The sequence below is a fragment of the Lontra canadensis genome, unplaced genomic scaffold, assembly GCF_010015895.1.
Source record: "Lontra canadensis isolate GAN:19392208 unplaced genomic scaffold, GSC_riverotter_1.0 scaffold112, whole genome shotgun sequence".
NCBI lineage: Eukaryota > Metazoa > Chordata > Mammalia > Carnivora > Mustelidae > Lontra > Lontra canadensis.
In genome coordinates, this window is record NW_022631106.1 from 859,063 (window position 1) to 874,558 (window position 15,496).

The 15,496-nt window shown below is 42.4% G+C and overlaps 2 protein-coding genes across 3 annotated transcripts in view; one reads left to right on the forward strand and one right to left on the reverse strand.

Moving 5' to 3' along the window:
• PIGF (phosphatidylinositol glycan anchor biosynthesis class F) overlaps positions 1-10,370 on the reverse strand; it is a 95,532-nt gene extending 85,162 nt beyond the window's left edge. Inside the window, exon 1 of the mRNA XM_032840325.1 lies at positions 10,264-10,370. The gene's annotated coding sequence lies outside the window, so the exon portion shown is untranslated. The remainder of the gene's footprint in view (positions 1-10,263) is intronic.
• The window catches only part of SOCS5 (suppressor of cytokine signaling 5), a 61,136-nt gene continuing 56,005 nt past the window's right edge, over positions 10,366-15,496 (forward strand). The window contains exon 1 of one of the 2 annotated variants that reach the window (XM_032840323.1): positions 10,366-10,489. The gene's annotated coding sequence lies outside the window, so the exon portion shown is untranslated. Of the gene's footprint in view, positions 10,490-10,571; positions 10,818-15,496 lie in introns of those variants that run through there. The other variant, XM_032840322.1, reaches the window with a different exon arrangement.

The window sequence follows — 15,496 nt, forward strand, 5'->3', positions numbered from 1 at the left end:
AGGTGAAGTTTGATCTAGGGCTCAAACAGGGTGACCTAGGATTTGGTCTCTCTCTCTTCATTTCTAAATTCAGCATCTTCAGTATTAGCTTCATTTTTAGGCAACGTCTTCATGTACCCAATACGGATGCAAGCCACTCCATGGAGTACTTTGTCTCTAGGTTCAAATTCAGAACCAATATTCTAGGTCTAGAATGGATTACTGTGGCAAGAGAAATAGGGTATACTAGATGACCTAGGCTAAGGTTATATGTTTCACCCCTGAAATCGGGGTGGGGGAAGTTGTAGATATCAATCTTTTCCCCAAGTCCAGGGACTGAGAGTAAGGGAGGACCATAGCCCCCAGAACAAAATGAGAGTGTGGTCAGTAGAATGGATGTTCTCTACAGATACTCAGGGATTGGATGAACAAATAATTTCAGCATGTATTACTTTTCACTTAAGAAGAAATTCTGCTGATACAAAAAGAACAAAAATATGAATAAGACTTACTATTATTTATATATGATACAATTGTCTACCTGGAAAGCCCAGTGCCAACCAAAATCCAAAGAGAAGTTTTTAAAAAATTGACAGTTGTTCTAACTTTCTTATGGAAGAATAAATGTGTGAAGAAGAAGGAGGGGAAGCGGGGAAGAGAGGGGAAGGAAGGGTAGGGAACAACAATTCTGGTTATAGTCTAAAGAGAGAGTCCAAGTCTTACCAGCTCAGGGGGAAAAAAGGTAATGGCCAAAGGGAGGTTGTAGAATCTTTATGTGAGACATTTAAAAAATGTAAGATAGGGGTATCGGGATGACTCGGTCCCTTCAGCCTCTGCCTTTGGCTCTGGTCATGATCTTTGGGTCCTGGGATAAGTGCTGCATTGAGCTCCCTGCTCAGCAGGGAGCCTGCTTCTCCCTCTCTCTCTCCCTGCTGCTCCCCCTGCTTGTGCTCGCCCTTTCTCTCTCTGTCAAATAAATAAATAAAAATGTTTTTTAAATTTTTTTAAAATAAAAAATAAAAATGTAAGATAACTTCAATTACAGCTGGGACTATACACTCTACAGAAACTAGACAGTTCTACAATTTGTAGTTTTTGTGATTCCCGAGAGAGAAAGATTTAGAGCTAAGAAAAGCTTTCTGGATGGCTATTTGCTGTACCTTGTCAACTTCATGGTTTATTTTTAACACTTTGTCTCATGGTATAATTATAAAAAAACAAAAACAAAAACAAAACACCTCCACCTACATGGAGCCAAACTAAAGAGAAGTACTATGTGGAAAGATAATTTTATTTCCCAATAATGATAGTAATACAGGTGGCCAAGCTTCTTCAAATATATAGATAGATATAGATGTAGATATAGATACATATATAGATATAGTTAAAATTTTATATATATATATATGTATATATAGGTGTGTGTGTATATATATATAGAGAGAGAGAGATTTTTTTTTAAAGGGCAGCTCTCATTGCCACATCACTTGTGTATATTTCTGCATCCATAAATGTTCTCCCAACAAGCTCATGTAAATTAAGTGTCCTAGAATTTTTCCATCCTGGTCTTATATACCTGGAATATAACAAATAAGAAAAAGTCTTTGGAGGGGGGTAGTATAAAAACAGCACATTTACTTTACATGGCCCAGTTATAAAGCACATTGACCGAACCTACCCATTTCACCAAAACCATAAACCTGTTTTTCAAAAGCAACTATGGGAGAATGAAGAATTACTAAAAGAAATGAAAAGAAATGCTAACAAAAATGGCCAAGGAATATTTGGCCCTGAGGCTGGGGTAGCACTGGGAGCTGGCTGGGGCAGGGTACACCCTATAGTCCTCACCTTCTAACCTGTCATCCCCATCTGAGACTTCACTCTAGAGATGCTTCTACACGTTGAATGAAGAAAAATCAAGTATTTTCTAGAGCTTGCAATTCATTAACTGGAGCACGCTTCAACTGCATTTTAGTCTATTTTTTCTTCTTTTTTAAAACAATATGCCAACTATGGTTGGTTGCAGGAGAGCAGATTAAATTTTTTTTTAATTCCTTATTGGAAAAAAACATAAAGGCATAACTGACAAGCTGAAAAATGGGGAACTACTCTCTTGGTGGAATGCAAGAGTCAATGCCTGGAAAGCCGAGGTTCTAATTTGGAAACCTAGTCACACTATCTCAGAACATTCTTTTAGAAGATATTATTAAAGTATTTGCAAGACTCCTGAGGATTTATCCTAAGGCTATACCTGCAGACATATGTGCTGGGTTATACAGTATAGGATTGTTTGTAATAAGTAGCAAAGACTGGACACAGCCCAAGGATTCATCAATAGGGGAATAGTTAAATGAACTATGGCAGATCCTGCAGTGTAATGCTATGCAGCTGTTTAAAAGAATGAGGAAGCTCTCCTAGCACTGATAGGAAAGGTCTCCAAGATACATTGTTAGAGGGAAAAACAAGATCCAGATCAGGGGATAAAGTAGGCCACCTCTTGTGTAAGAAGCAGGAAGAGAATAAATATAAAAACTGCTTGTATCTGTGTGAAGAAACACTAGAAGGATACATAGAAAAAATCCGTATAGTTATCTCTGCCTATCCAGGTGTGTGGGGTACAGAATTGGGTGAAGGAGAAGGAGAAGACTTTTCATTATATCCTTTCTTATTTGGATTTTTGAAATGTGAATGTGTCAGTGGGTCAAATAGAAGTTATTAAATACCAAAAAGAAAAAAAAAGCTTGAGAGAAGTCATTCAGGAGCCTTATGGTAATTTCATAAAAGCTGCAGCTGCAATTAAAGTGAAACAAAGCAGAACATATCCTCAACCAAGGGCATACTATCGGTGAGTTTTGAGCAGAGAGCTGCAGCAGAAGCCCAGACCCTCTTGTTAGCTGGGCACCTTGCCTCTCTGTCCATCCTGACTCTGACTTTCTCCATAGCTTTCTTTCCTGTCCTCTTACTTTTTTTTTTTTTTTAAGATTTTATTCATTTATTTGACACAGAGAGAGAAAGAGCACAAGCAAGGGGAGCAGCAGGCAGAGGAGAGGGATCGGGGCTCGATCCCAGGACCCTGGGATCATGACCTAAGCCGATGGCAGATGCTTAACCAACAGAGCCACCCAGGTGCCACTTTCCTCTCCTCTTCAAAGTAGTAACAAATCGGAAACCCTGGCAGATGCTGCTGACAGCTACTATATTTATAAAGAGTTAAGTTAAACTAGAGTGTGGATTACTGCACACATCTCACAGGTGTTGAGAAACTCTCCTACTTATCTTCCCAAGAAGGCAGGACTCCTGGTTTGGTTGGCTAGACTGGGCTAGGGAATCCTTCTTGATGCTCCCATAACATATATGTACTTCTGTAATTGTGCTTAAAACCTCCTACAGCAGGGCTCCTGGGTGGCTGAGAGGCTCAGGCTAAGTGTCCAACTCTTGATTTCTGCTCAGGTCATGATCTCAGATTCCTGAGATGGAGCCCTGCACTGGGCTGCATGCTCAGCACAGCGAAGCCTTGAGGTTTTCCTTCTCCCTCTCCCTTCCCACCACCATCCCCTCACTCTCTAAATAAATAAAACCTTCAAAAACAAAAACAAAACCTCCTACAGAAGTCATCAGTGTAGGAGGTAGGAGGCAGTCCTCCCAGACTGTGACCTTTTGAGGCCAAGAACTCTGTCTTGTTCTCGGACCTTTGTATTCTCAGAGCCCAGGGCAGAGCCCTCACAGGTACTGTGTGAACTCAGTAAACTGAACTTTTATCCACCTAATGGCTTAGACCATAATTCTGAGACCTCTTGAATGTCTTTCCATTACTGTCATTAAATCTATCAGTAAGTCCTGTCAGTCCTATTGCCAAACATACCCCAAACTACTCTTCACCATCCTTAGCACCACCCTAATTCAGACCAATATCTCTGTTGACTGAAAACAACCAGTCTACCTTCTAATCCCTTCTCCTACTGTCCCCAGAATATAGTCTCTATATGCAGTTAAAGTGATCTTTTAAAAACCAAATCAGGGACGCCTGGGTAGCTCAGTTGGTTAAGAGTCTCTCTTTGACTCAGGTCATGACCCCCGGGGTCCTGGGATTGAGCCCCGCATGGCATTGTCTGGGCTGCTTGCTCAGCAGGGAGCCTGCTTCTCCCTTGGCCTGCCATTCCCCCTGTTTGTGCTCTTTCTCTCCCTCACTTTCTCTCTGACAAACAAATAAATAAAGTCTTATTTAAAAAATCAAATTATAGGGGCTCCTGGGTGGCTCAGTCGGTTAAAGCCTCTGCCTTCGGCTCAGGTCATGATCCCAGGGTCCTGGGATCGAGCCCCGCATCGGGCTCTCTGTTCAGTAGGGAGCCTGCTTCCTCCTCTCTCTCTGCCTGCCTCTGCACCTACTTGTGATCTCTGTCTGTCAAATAAATAAATAAAATCTTATTTAAAAAATCAAATTATATCACACTCCTGCTTAAAACCCTTCAGTGGTTTCCTATTACAATTAGAATAAACATTTAACTCTTTACCTGACCTTGCAAGCCCCCTTGACTTTGCAAGAGATTTGGTCCCTGTCTGCTTCTTTAACGTAGGCTCCTACCACAGCCCTTCACTCCCTCCACTTCCCACAGACTGCCTTTCAGTTCCTTATATCAACTTGGTCTGCTCCTGTCTCAGGGCTCAGCGCCTCTCTGCTCTTCCTTTCACCTGCAAGGCTATCCTGTCTTCTTTTTGTATGCTTGCCTCCTTGTGTCATTATTGATGCTCTACGGGCTTTCGCAGAGTGGCTTTCCCTGACCACTCCAGCTACACCCGCCCCGCCCTCCATATTGCTCTATTTGTAGCATCTTTAACTGTATAGATGAACATCTTTACTGCTTCTGCATGCTGATTGTCCCCACGATAACATAAGTTTTGTGAAGTCTCTTGTATGCCACTGTATGACCAGGGCTTAGAACAGGGCTGGGCACATAATGACTCTAAAAAGTTTTTGTCAAATAAATCAAAGTGCTTAAAACTAATCATGGATAGAATATTTATTTCCTTTCCTTAGAGACCTTTCAATGTAGCTATTTAATTGAAAAGGCAATAAACAATTATAAAAAGAAGTGAGGATGTCACGATTGGCTTTTGAAGAAACACAGAAAATAGTATTAAGAGAGTTAATTGAGAGAATATGATCCTACCAAAAATGACAACTTCTGCCATAAACCAATCTAGGCAAGGAGTAGGCCTAGGTAGGCACCGCATCTGGTGGATGGCCAGATACTGGTTTTTGCGCTCAAGAAGTTCAAAATCTATCAGAAGATACAAATGTGTAATTATAACATGTAATATCCATATACTGCAAACTATGTTCACATTTATAATTACTTGTTTGATCACCACAAGAGTCCTATGAGGTAGAGGATTATTATGGTTATTGTTAGTACCAACTCATAGATTGAATAACTGAAGCTCAGAGAAGTTATGTCATTTGCTCTGGCTAATACAGCAAGCGATGAATGAGATTTCTGAGTTAGACTCAGATCTTCTGACTCAGCTCTCCTGTTCCATTTAACCACTATGTCTATTCAGCGTGATAAATGTATGTGCAACATGATATGGGGGGAGTCAAGTGTAGCAGAGAGAGACTGTGTATCTGGAGAGGTCTGGGAAGGCTTCATAAAGAAAAGTCTTATAAATGGGGCTGTGAAAGGGAAGCAAGAGTTTTCAGGTGGAGTAGGAGGCACATTTCACATTGATATTTGATGAAAAGCACAGAGGGATGAAAATGGATAGCCAGCTCTACGTGGCAGGGAGCAGAGGAGTCCAGATGGGGAGGTTGGGCCATACCATGAAAGATTTTCAGTGCCATTTTTAGGCAATTGGGCAGTCCCTGAATGCAAAGGATTGAAACAGTCAGATCTAGGTTTTCAAAAGAAAATTAAAGTGGCAGATTGGTGGATGAATTGGAGCATGAAGAAGCAAGTTAGGAGGGTTTTTTGTTTTGTTTTGTTTTGTTTTTGGTGATCGTGCAAGCAAGTGTCTGAATGAGAATACTGAAAATGCAAAGGGCTGATTTAAAAATGTTTGTGTGAGTAAGACTCACTTCTGGGGAGGTGTAAGAGGGGGAGAAGATTTTATTTAAAAATTTCTGGCTTACATGACTTGGTAGATGATGATTATGTCAACCAAACTGAAGAATACAGAAACATGATTTCAGAAGGGAATCGGAAGTAGGGGTTTTCTTGTAGCAAAGATAAAGCACCGTCTGCTTCATCTTTCAGTTATGCTTGGTTTGAGGTGCCTGTTTGCAACATCCAGGTGGACATGTCAAGCAGGCAGCTTGGGCCTAGACTTTGGAAGCAAGGTTGACTGGAGATCTAAATTTTGGAGTCATTAAAATTTGTATTAAATTTCCTATGTTGTATTAAAATTGTTGTATTAAAATTTCTATGCAAAAGGGTTCAAAGGAACTTTTTTGGGGTGAGGGAAATTTCTATTTCACAATTATGATAGTGGTTACAAGGGCATACATGTCTCAGATCAGATCAGACAGATCAGACCGTACATTTAATATGAGTGCATTTTTAAAAATCTTAAATCCCTTAAAAAGTACTAAAAATAAAAGTGAACTTCCTTGTACAACACAGTAAGTTCTAAACAAACTGTATTTAAAAACTGTTAAGTCAGAGACCCGTGGGTGGCTCAGCTGGTTAAGTGTCTGCCTTCGGCCCAGGTCATGATCTCAGGGTTCTAGTACTGAGTCCTGTATTGGGCTCCCTGCTCAGCAGGGAGTCTGCTTCTCCTTCTTCCTCTGCCTCTGCCCCCTGCTTGTGATGTCTCTCAAATAAAAAAATAAAATCTTTAAAAAATTGTTAATCAACTGTTTTAGAAAAAACGAAGAGAATGGAAAATTGTTCTACATGTATCAGTTAAAAACAAGTGATTGGCAGCAGGGAAAGCTGCCATGGTTTTGGCTGTTCCAGAAGCCAGTGCTAGATGTGCCAGTTTATGGGCAATTTGGGAGTTCTCCATTCAAAAGCATATTCCCTCCCTAAGCCACCCTCCTCCATTGTCAACCCACCCTTGTACCACCTGGGGTGACTTCTGCATTTGGAGTAGCTGAGATAATAAAAGTACTTGAAGAATATAATATGACATTGCCGAACAAGAAATCTGTCCTTATTGATTGATTTTAGGCTTATGGCCAGTTTGGCTTCCTCATTTGGCACCATTCTCTCAACATCACTTCTGAATTGTCCTTTCAGTGCTCAGCTTAAAATCTACTTTGTACGATTCAGTAGAAAGTGGGGAAGTCTGACGCCTATATTCATCTATCAGTGTGGACACATCCACCATGAATATACAATCACCAAATCTGTATATTTATGTTGGAATCTCAGTTCTGTTATTTACCAAGTCTTTGAGACCTTGAAGAAAATGAGGATAATAAAATCTATTTTTTTTTGGGGGGGGTAGGAATTAAGTCGGATAGCATATGTGAAGGTGCTGAGTACAGTGGTGAGTAGGTGCTCAATAAAAGGCAGATGTCTTGTCAAAGCCTGACTATACTTTCTGAATTAGTTAGCCCATACCATAAATTTCTTGAAAATAAAAAGTTTTCTGTTCTCTATATCCCACCCAAATACATTCTCAATAGACCCTGGGGAATGATGATTGGGAAGCTGGATGGTCAAGAATAAAGTTGAAGAAGATTTACACAATAAATCATAGGTGAGACCATTCTGGTGAGAGGGGAAGAAAGGAACTTGATTTAAAGGCGGTGGCAAAGGTCCTTCTTCACATTTCCTCTTCCCATTAATTTAAATTTTTATCTTGCCAAAAAGAGGGGACAGAAGGTCTCGTCTTGACTAGTGGAGCTGCAAGACTGTGTGCCAATACACCTGGTCTTGATTCATGCCAGCTGGGAGAGGAGCTTGGCTTCTCAGTGTTTTACTACTGTGGTTTCCTGGGCTGGGCAGCTGGGTGCCTAATAATGATAAAAACCATAATAATACTTCATAATTATGCACTGCCCTTTGCCAGAACTTGGATTTAATTACAATATGACAGAACTGGCAACATCTCACTCCCTGTTGGGGTGCAATACCCAAGGGCCTGGAAATACAAAGTGAAGTGGCAACTGCAACCTCCTCCTGCAGGGCCTATCCTGGCAATTTACCCAGAATGCTCTGGGTTTAAAGCTCATCATCAGAAACAAAGAGTACTTTTAAATTGCTCACATGCACTTGGCACTGTCAAGTAAAATAGTGTTTACGAAGCAACTACTGCCACTCATGGGGCACAGCATCATGGAAGCCCGGACCTGTAAGGAACCAAAGGAAGTGATCTCATTCATATCCACACCCCTGCCCGTGAGGTAACACTGTCACTATACTCTAGTAGCTAAGTTCATGGATCTTCCCATTCTGATTTGGGCTGGAGATGCTTTTGTGGCAGCATGGTTCAGGTGTTAGGAAATTCACCATTTAACACTCATTTGTGAGCACCTATTCTGAGCCAAGGCACTGTGGAGGCACCAAGATATATATAAGGTACAATGCCTCTATAGTAGCTTATCTTCTAGTAGAGGGATTAATATTCAGGCAACTGTAATAGAGAAGGAAGTCATGGCAGATGAAAGGGAATAAAATTAAGTCTCCAGGTGAAAGGCTCAGGGCCATTCCCTTTTTGAGAATAAAAAGGATGAGAAGATGTGGGGTGAGGGTGGGGAGGAATTGAGATAAAGAGATAGGCAACAATTTAGGAGGTTTTTACAGGTTTCCCTGTTTTGTTTTTTGTTTTTGTTTTGGCTTCACAGCACTTATTATCCCCTGAATTATCTTGTCCATTTATTAGTTTACTCATATAATGTTTATCTCACCAACCTTGTCACTTGGTTCACCACTATATCCCAAGCTCTCAAACAATGCCTGGAACATAGTACAGTGCTCAATGGCTTAATGAATAAGTGACCCAGGTGAGGCTCTGGTTGTCGAAATGGAGAGGAAAGGGCATCTAGTAAATATAACCCACATGACAAAGTTAGAAAAGGTAAGGGAAGTACTTACAGCAGTGAGGGAGAAGCATGGTGGATTACACCCAGGTTCTTGGTTCTGGATTTGTTGGGAGTGGATGGGGACATTATCAAAAAGATAAGGAGCAGAGGAAAAAGAGCACTTCTGAGGGTATTTGAGTTCTGATTTGGATAGGTAGGTCATAATAAGGTTCAAGTGGAGATGTCCAAAAACACTTATCTGGACGTCATTAAAGGTACACTCAACCACCAAAGTGGTTAGGTCACCTAGTGTGCGGTAGAATGACTACGGACCTACTGAGGTGAGGACTGAGGATCAGCTCTTGGGACTCTCTTAACTAGCCGACAGATAACAGATTTAGTAAGCTTAATAATTTTTTGAGTGTTTATAGTGTCAGGCAAACTGGGGTGAGGGGAGCCCTGTGGAGGAGAAAAAGCTTAGAGAGGGATGTATAGTCCATCCAGTTTCCTGCAGGAGAGATCAAATAAGAACTTAAAAGTGACTTTGAACTTGGTTGCATGGATGTCACCGGTAACCTTAAGAGCAGCACTTTCCGTGTACTAGTAGGGAGTTTAATTTAGGCTGTACTTAAATCATGAATTGAAATACAGATGAGCGCTAGGCAGGGGCTCACAGGCAAGTTGTTTTTTGTTTTGTTTGTTTTTGTTTAAGTTTGGAGGCGTTGGAACGTGATCATGGTATGGCCCAGATAGAACTGGCCAGGAAATTTGTGAATGACGACACGGTTTCCAAAACGGCAGATGTAAGGAGTCGTCCTGGCGTCACAATGCCTCAACTATGCTTCTACCCTTTCAGCCATTTCTAGGGCGGGGGCCCTTCCACATAAAGTGCGGGCAAAAAGTGGAGGACAATCACCCCTCCATCAGATCTGTAAGTCATGTTTGTGACAGCAGGGAGCAGGGATGGGACTACCTGAATTAAATGAAATGCCCAGGTTCCCGTGCATCTTGGAATTCAGTAACTGGGTGGCACCATGCTGGAGGGAGCTAGGGAGACTCATTCACATTTTCCGGCCCGGCACTCACACCCTCCATTCATCATTTTTCTTTTCCTTTTCCCTAACAGAGTTGAAGCCAGGGACAAAGCTTTCTTCCCTCTCCCACCTCAGGTGGACCTTCCTCCCCCAAGCCCACCGCTAGCCCTCCTCCGACCACGTGACCCCCCTCAGCCCCCGTGACTCGCCGCCTCCGACCCCTCCTCTCCGGCTACAGCCCGCTTTACCCCGCCCCTCTATCCCACGTGACAGCCTCTTTCCTACCTGACTGGCTTCTCCCTTTCCCCCGGGCCGGACCCGGCCGCCGTCTCAGCTGCCCGACTCCAAAATGGCAGCCGCGCACAGCGCACACCCGAGCGGCCGGACCTCCCTGACTCCCCGGCCGCCCCCCTCTCTCTCCCTGCCTCCCTTCTTCGGCCTTCACCTACACGCCTCCGGATTGGCCGCTAGGAATCCCGCCCCTCCAGATCCCCGCCTGCTATTGGTCACGGTAGGCTGCCCTTCAGAGAGGCGTGCCCCCGCCGCCCCCCGCCCCGGGAGGTATTTTCCATTCCGGTGGGGGGTTGGGGGGAGGGGGGAGGGGAAAGGGTGAAGGGGGGAGGCGGCCGGGGAAGGGGGTGGGGGCCTGGCGGGGGCATCCGGCAGAGCTGGGGTCCCCGGGCTCCGTCCAGAGGAAACGAGACTGCGCTCGATCGGGCAGTTGGAGGGGACGGGACGGGACCGGCGGGCGGACTCGCCTTCTCCGTGACTGCGCCGTCCGGGCCCGTCCGCCTGGCCGCAGGTGCCCCTGGATGAGGCCGCCCCGCGCGCCCGGACCGGTGAGTGTCCCCGCGGCCCGCGCCCGGACCGCGCTTGTTCCCGGCCCCCCGCGCCGCCGTTAGCGGCCGCCTGCGGGTCCCCGGGTGCCCGCGCCCGGCGCAGTCCGCCTCCGGCCAGCGCCTCCACACCCCGGGCTGAGGCAGCGCCGGCCCTGGGGCCGGGAGGAGACGGCGGGCGGGGGACGGCGAGTTCGGGCCGCGAGCCCTGTGCAGACGGACCTGCGCGTAGTGGGGGCTTGCGCTTAGTAGGCTCTGGATGCATTTCTGATGAATGATATTTCTGGTTGGAGGGATGTGGGGCGCCTAAGGGGAAAGGGGGTCGTTTCGGAGCCAGTAGGAGGGAGTTCGTGATAGGGGTCGGAGGGAGGCCACCGGAGACTGCGGGAGCAGTTAACGCGTGCTGCGGGGAAGGGGCCAACTGGCCAGGTCACTTGGGCTCTAGGGCTCCGATCCGGGGGTCTTCAAGGTCGACGAGAAGCGGTCCGCTGGGAGATGAGAGAACTGGGGAACTTGGATGGGGAAGTGACCAGAGCACCTCCAGGGCTTTAACGCGAGGTGGAAAGGGATGCGCAGGCGGCCGCTGGAAGACCCTTCTGCAACTACTTGGGCTCCTGCGATTCTTTGATGCTGGGATTTGGGCATTCAAGTAGCCGAAGCGAACTGACTTTCTGGGGAGGGAGTTGCATTTAAAGAAGGATGCTACGAAGCGTTTAAGTACACATGTCGATTTGGTTCCAAACTTTGAAAGGCTGGGGGAATGGATTCGCGAGGTGATTTCTGACATTTTATTTTGGCATTCCAACCGAGAGGAGGCTTGCTGCTGGAGCTTATCAGTTACCCTTTATTTTAAAATGTATGTACATGTTTGATGTTGTTTTACCAGTTACTAGTTTTGCTGGAAATGCTCATAACTGTACCTTGAAATTCTTGCAGTCGCCTCTATATCCGCTGAATATCCTTTCTTCAGGTCTCTGAACCTATAGCTGTGGCTTACTTCTTCCTGACTTAACATTTAGAGTGGACGACTGTGCTGTTAGAATTTGCTACTTAAACTTTTAGTCTACAAGATTAGTAATTCACATGCTTTCTGTCCCTTGCTTTTAAGTTTTTCTTTACAAGGTCAACTTTAAGTATTGTGCTGGGAAGATGCTGGTAATGTAGCAGCTCTCGAAAGCAATACTGAAATCAGGATGAGCTTTCTAACAGTTCAATATTAATGTCAGATGCTTAATTTAATTTTAATAATCTTGTATTTGCATAACACTCTTGAAAATGGGTTAGGAAGGTAGAAAATGCATACCAGGGTCAGGCCGTGGAGGTCCACAGATTCTACCTCTGGCATCCCTTTGAGGTTCTTCAAGTCACTGAGAAAAGGAAGCTAAGAATTGCACAGCTAGATCTTTTCATCTTTCAAATATTTTCTTAATCACATGTATGTTATCTGACTAATTCCTCACAATTTAAAAAAGGAAAGCCTTTTTTTTTTTGTAGGGAGTACTTAAAGATATCTGAGAAAATTTGTGAATGATTATGTTGCTCTGTAATGTAATTCATCAGAGAAAAATGTTCTCCAAAAAAGTACTAATATTTTCATTTGGCATCTTTTTAGTTTTTCAATAACTGATGGATAATTACATTTTTTTCTCCTTATTGTCCTTGAATTTTACTGTTTGTCCTTAGGGAGAATGTACTGGCACACAAAACAGTAGCCTAAAATATTGAAACCTAACACCTTTTAGCATTATAATAGCTTCTACATTGTTCACCTTGAGACTCATCTATGGTAAACTAGTGGTCCTGAGGGCATTCCCTTATCACCTTAGTTAAGAACGGACCGTTTTCTCCTTTTGTAGAACCAGGGAAAAATAATGTTTAATGCCTGCAAAGTAATGATAATAGCTAAATAGATGGAGAATGGGAAGCTTGGAAAAAAAGATGTCTGTACAAGAGTCACGTTTCTTTTAGAGGTGGGAGAGTAGGCCGTGGAGATGATTATTTTGCAGGTCAGGAAACCAAGGGCCCAGAGCAGTGGAAAGGGACTAAATTGGTAGTTAGAGAGCCAGGATGGGTGGGCGGGTCTCTGGACTCCAGGGTTTTTCTACATTATCACACTCATATTGTTTATTTCTAAAGAGTTGCAGTGCCAACTATAAATGGTTTTTGGATTGTGATGTTGTTCTCTTCTAAGGTTGGGGAAGTTTGAATCGACTACATTGATACATGAAATGATATAAAACAGGATAAGCTTTTATTGAAAAGTTTTAAACAATACGGCTCATTGTTAGTGGAAGTGCTCATATTTCTCTGTCATTAGAAAGAGACAAACTGTCATGTCATCTAGATTAAAATATTAGATGAGCTTGGAGCAGGCTAGTGTTCTGTGATTTTTATGCTAAAACTTAATTGCTTACAAGATCTTCAGAATCCAAAAGGTTCCTGTATTTTCCAAGTAAATTATATGAAAATTATTATTCTCAGTAAATGTAGGAGTTTTGTTATGTTGAAATGGGCTTTAGGACCTTTAAAAATAAGAGCAGTAGTAGAATTACTTGATAATTATGAAAACATAATTTCTATCATAGTTGTAATAGAGAACGACTGACTTTGTATTTCAGCCGATTAATAACATTGATGTCTGGCAGGTGATTTAACCACTGTGTACTTTAGGTTTCCTTACCTGTAGAGTGAGGGTAGTAGTAAATAACCACCTCATAGGAGAGTGGTGAGGATTCAAAGTGTTTCTTTCCTTAGCACACGGTAAGAGTACAACAGATATTGGACACTATTCTTTATGGCTCATTAGGTGTGTACAGACACTTGTGTGCCCATTTGTTTCTTCACTATTAATGAAGTCACTTTGAGGCTACCAAAAACTCCTAGATAAATATATGATCACCTAAGAGTCTATCTTACAAGGCTTTTAGTGCAGCTGATGCCCTCATGTTTGTTTGTTTTCTCCTTCCTCTGCTTGTCTTGGACCTTTAATTAAGTATGCATATCAAGTTAGAGTGAGTGTGTCTGTTTTTCTAAATGTCATCTGGAAACCCTTGTTGTGGTAACATTATTCTAGAATCAAAATGCCAGTAATTGATTTGCAGGTATTCTAGTGAAAATGTGGTGAGTTCCAAAGGCTTACTGGGTAAGATTAGGTAAGGAAATCAGGAATTTATAAGATCTGTTATTCATTACAATCCCTTTCTGTCTGTCAGTGAAGCCATGAGAAAATCCTTGAACCCTGTTTTCTATTAAGTGAATGTTTTGATAATTTCATTCATTATATTGTTGGGTTTTAGTGATAAAATTTGTATAATTCCAACTTTGTAACATTTTGTTTTTTACTTTGCTGTAACCCAGGTCTAATTAGTGTTATGAACATGCGGTTTAACAGGTGTTTTTTAAATGATAGTGGTGGACTTTTCCTACATATTCTTTGGTTCTGCCTTACCAGGTTCTTCTATTGCTTTTATAACAGCTCTTCTGCTTGTCATTTCCTTGACTTTGGTTCTCATGCACCTTAACCTGCTGTCACAACATGTAACTTACTGTCTGTCATACGTGAGTGTACTTTTTAAAGTCTCTTTTTTTAAATATAATTTCAGTGATTTAAAAAAATGTATCACATATTTTTAATTACCCATATTTTTAGAATTCTGTTGAATTGAGTCCATTTTATAAATTAGAGATTAAAAGCAGAAGTAAGTGTAGCTGAAAAGCATTTTTATTATGTTAGTTGTAGGTTCGTGCTATTTTTTTTTTTTATCTCAGTCAGGCATTCTGTGGGTAGATACTTCAGGTGATAAATACATGGGTCATCCCTTTAACCTGAGATCCACCAAAAGTGTATAATTCTAATCTCAGGCTGATTTCATGGGTGATCAGAGTTCTTTGGTAGGTAATCAGCTCACTTTAGGGTACAGGTTGAAATGGCGCCTCCTCCTAGTTCCCCGCCATCTTGTCTCCCCCCATCCCTTTAATCTGAAATAAGCATTACATGGAGCTATCAAAAGCTTTCAGGATCATATTTTTCTTTCCCTGATACAGAATTTTAATGTTTGAGAGTGACCAACTCCTAATCTTCTTTTGATTAACTATTATAATAAAGATTATGAAATTATTACAGTTTATTGGTCATTTTTGGAATCATGAAATGCTTTTAGGAATTTTGTAGAACTGACATGCAGATCTTTTCTTTCAATCAATTACATAATCTAATTATGTGAATAAAATATTTAAGTATGGTTTCAAGAGACATTAGAAATATTGTGTTATTGCAGTGCCTGGGTGGCTCAGTGGGTTAAGCTTCTGCCTTCAGCTCAGGTCATGGTCTCAGGGTCCTGGGATCGAGCCCCGCATTTGGGGGGGGGGGGGTCTCTGCTCAGCTGGAAGCCTGCTTCCCCTTCTCTCTCTGCCTGCCTCTCTACCTACTTGTGATCTCTCTGTCAAATAAATCTTAAAAAACCTGAAATACTGTGTTATAATAAAATATAACCAATTATTGCTCAATTTTTCATTAAGTTGCAATTTTTTTATGTTTAAAAATAATTATGGCATTGTGAATTGCCAGTTATTCCTACTTAAAATTCACGGATACAAGGACTGAGTAAGTATGGACCAGGCAAACTACTTTCTTAGCTTCAATGTAGATGTTAGAGAATGACCAAAGGAAACTACGAATCATT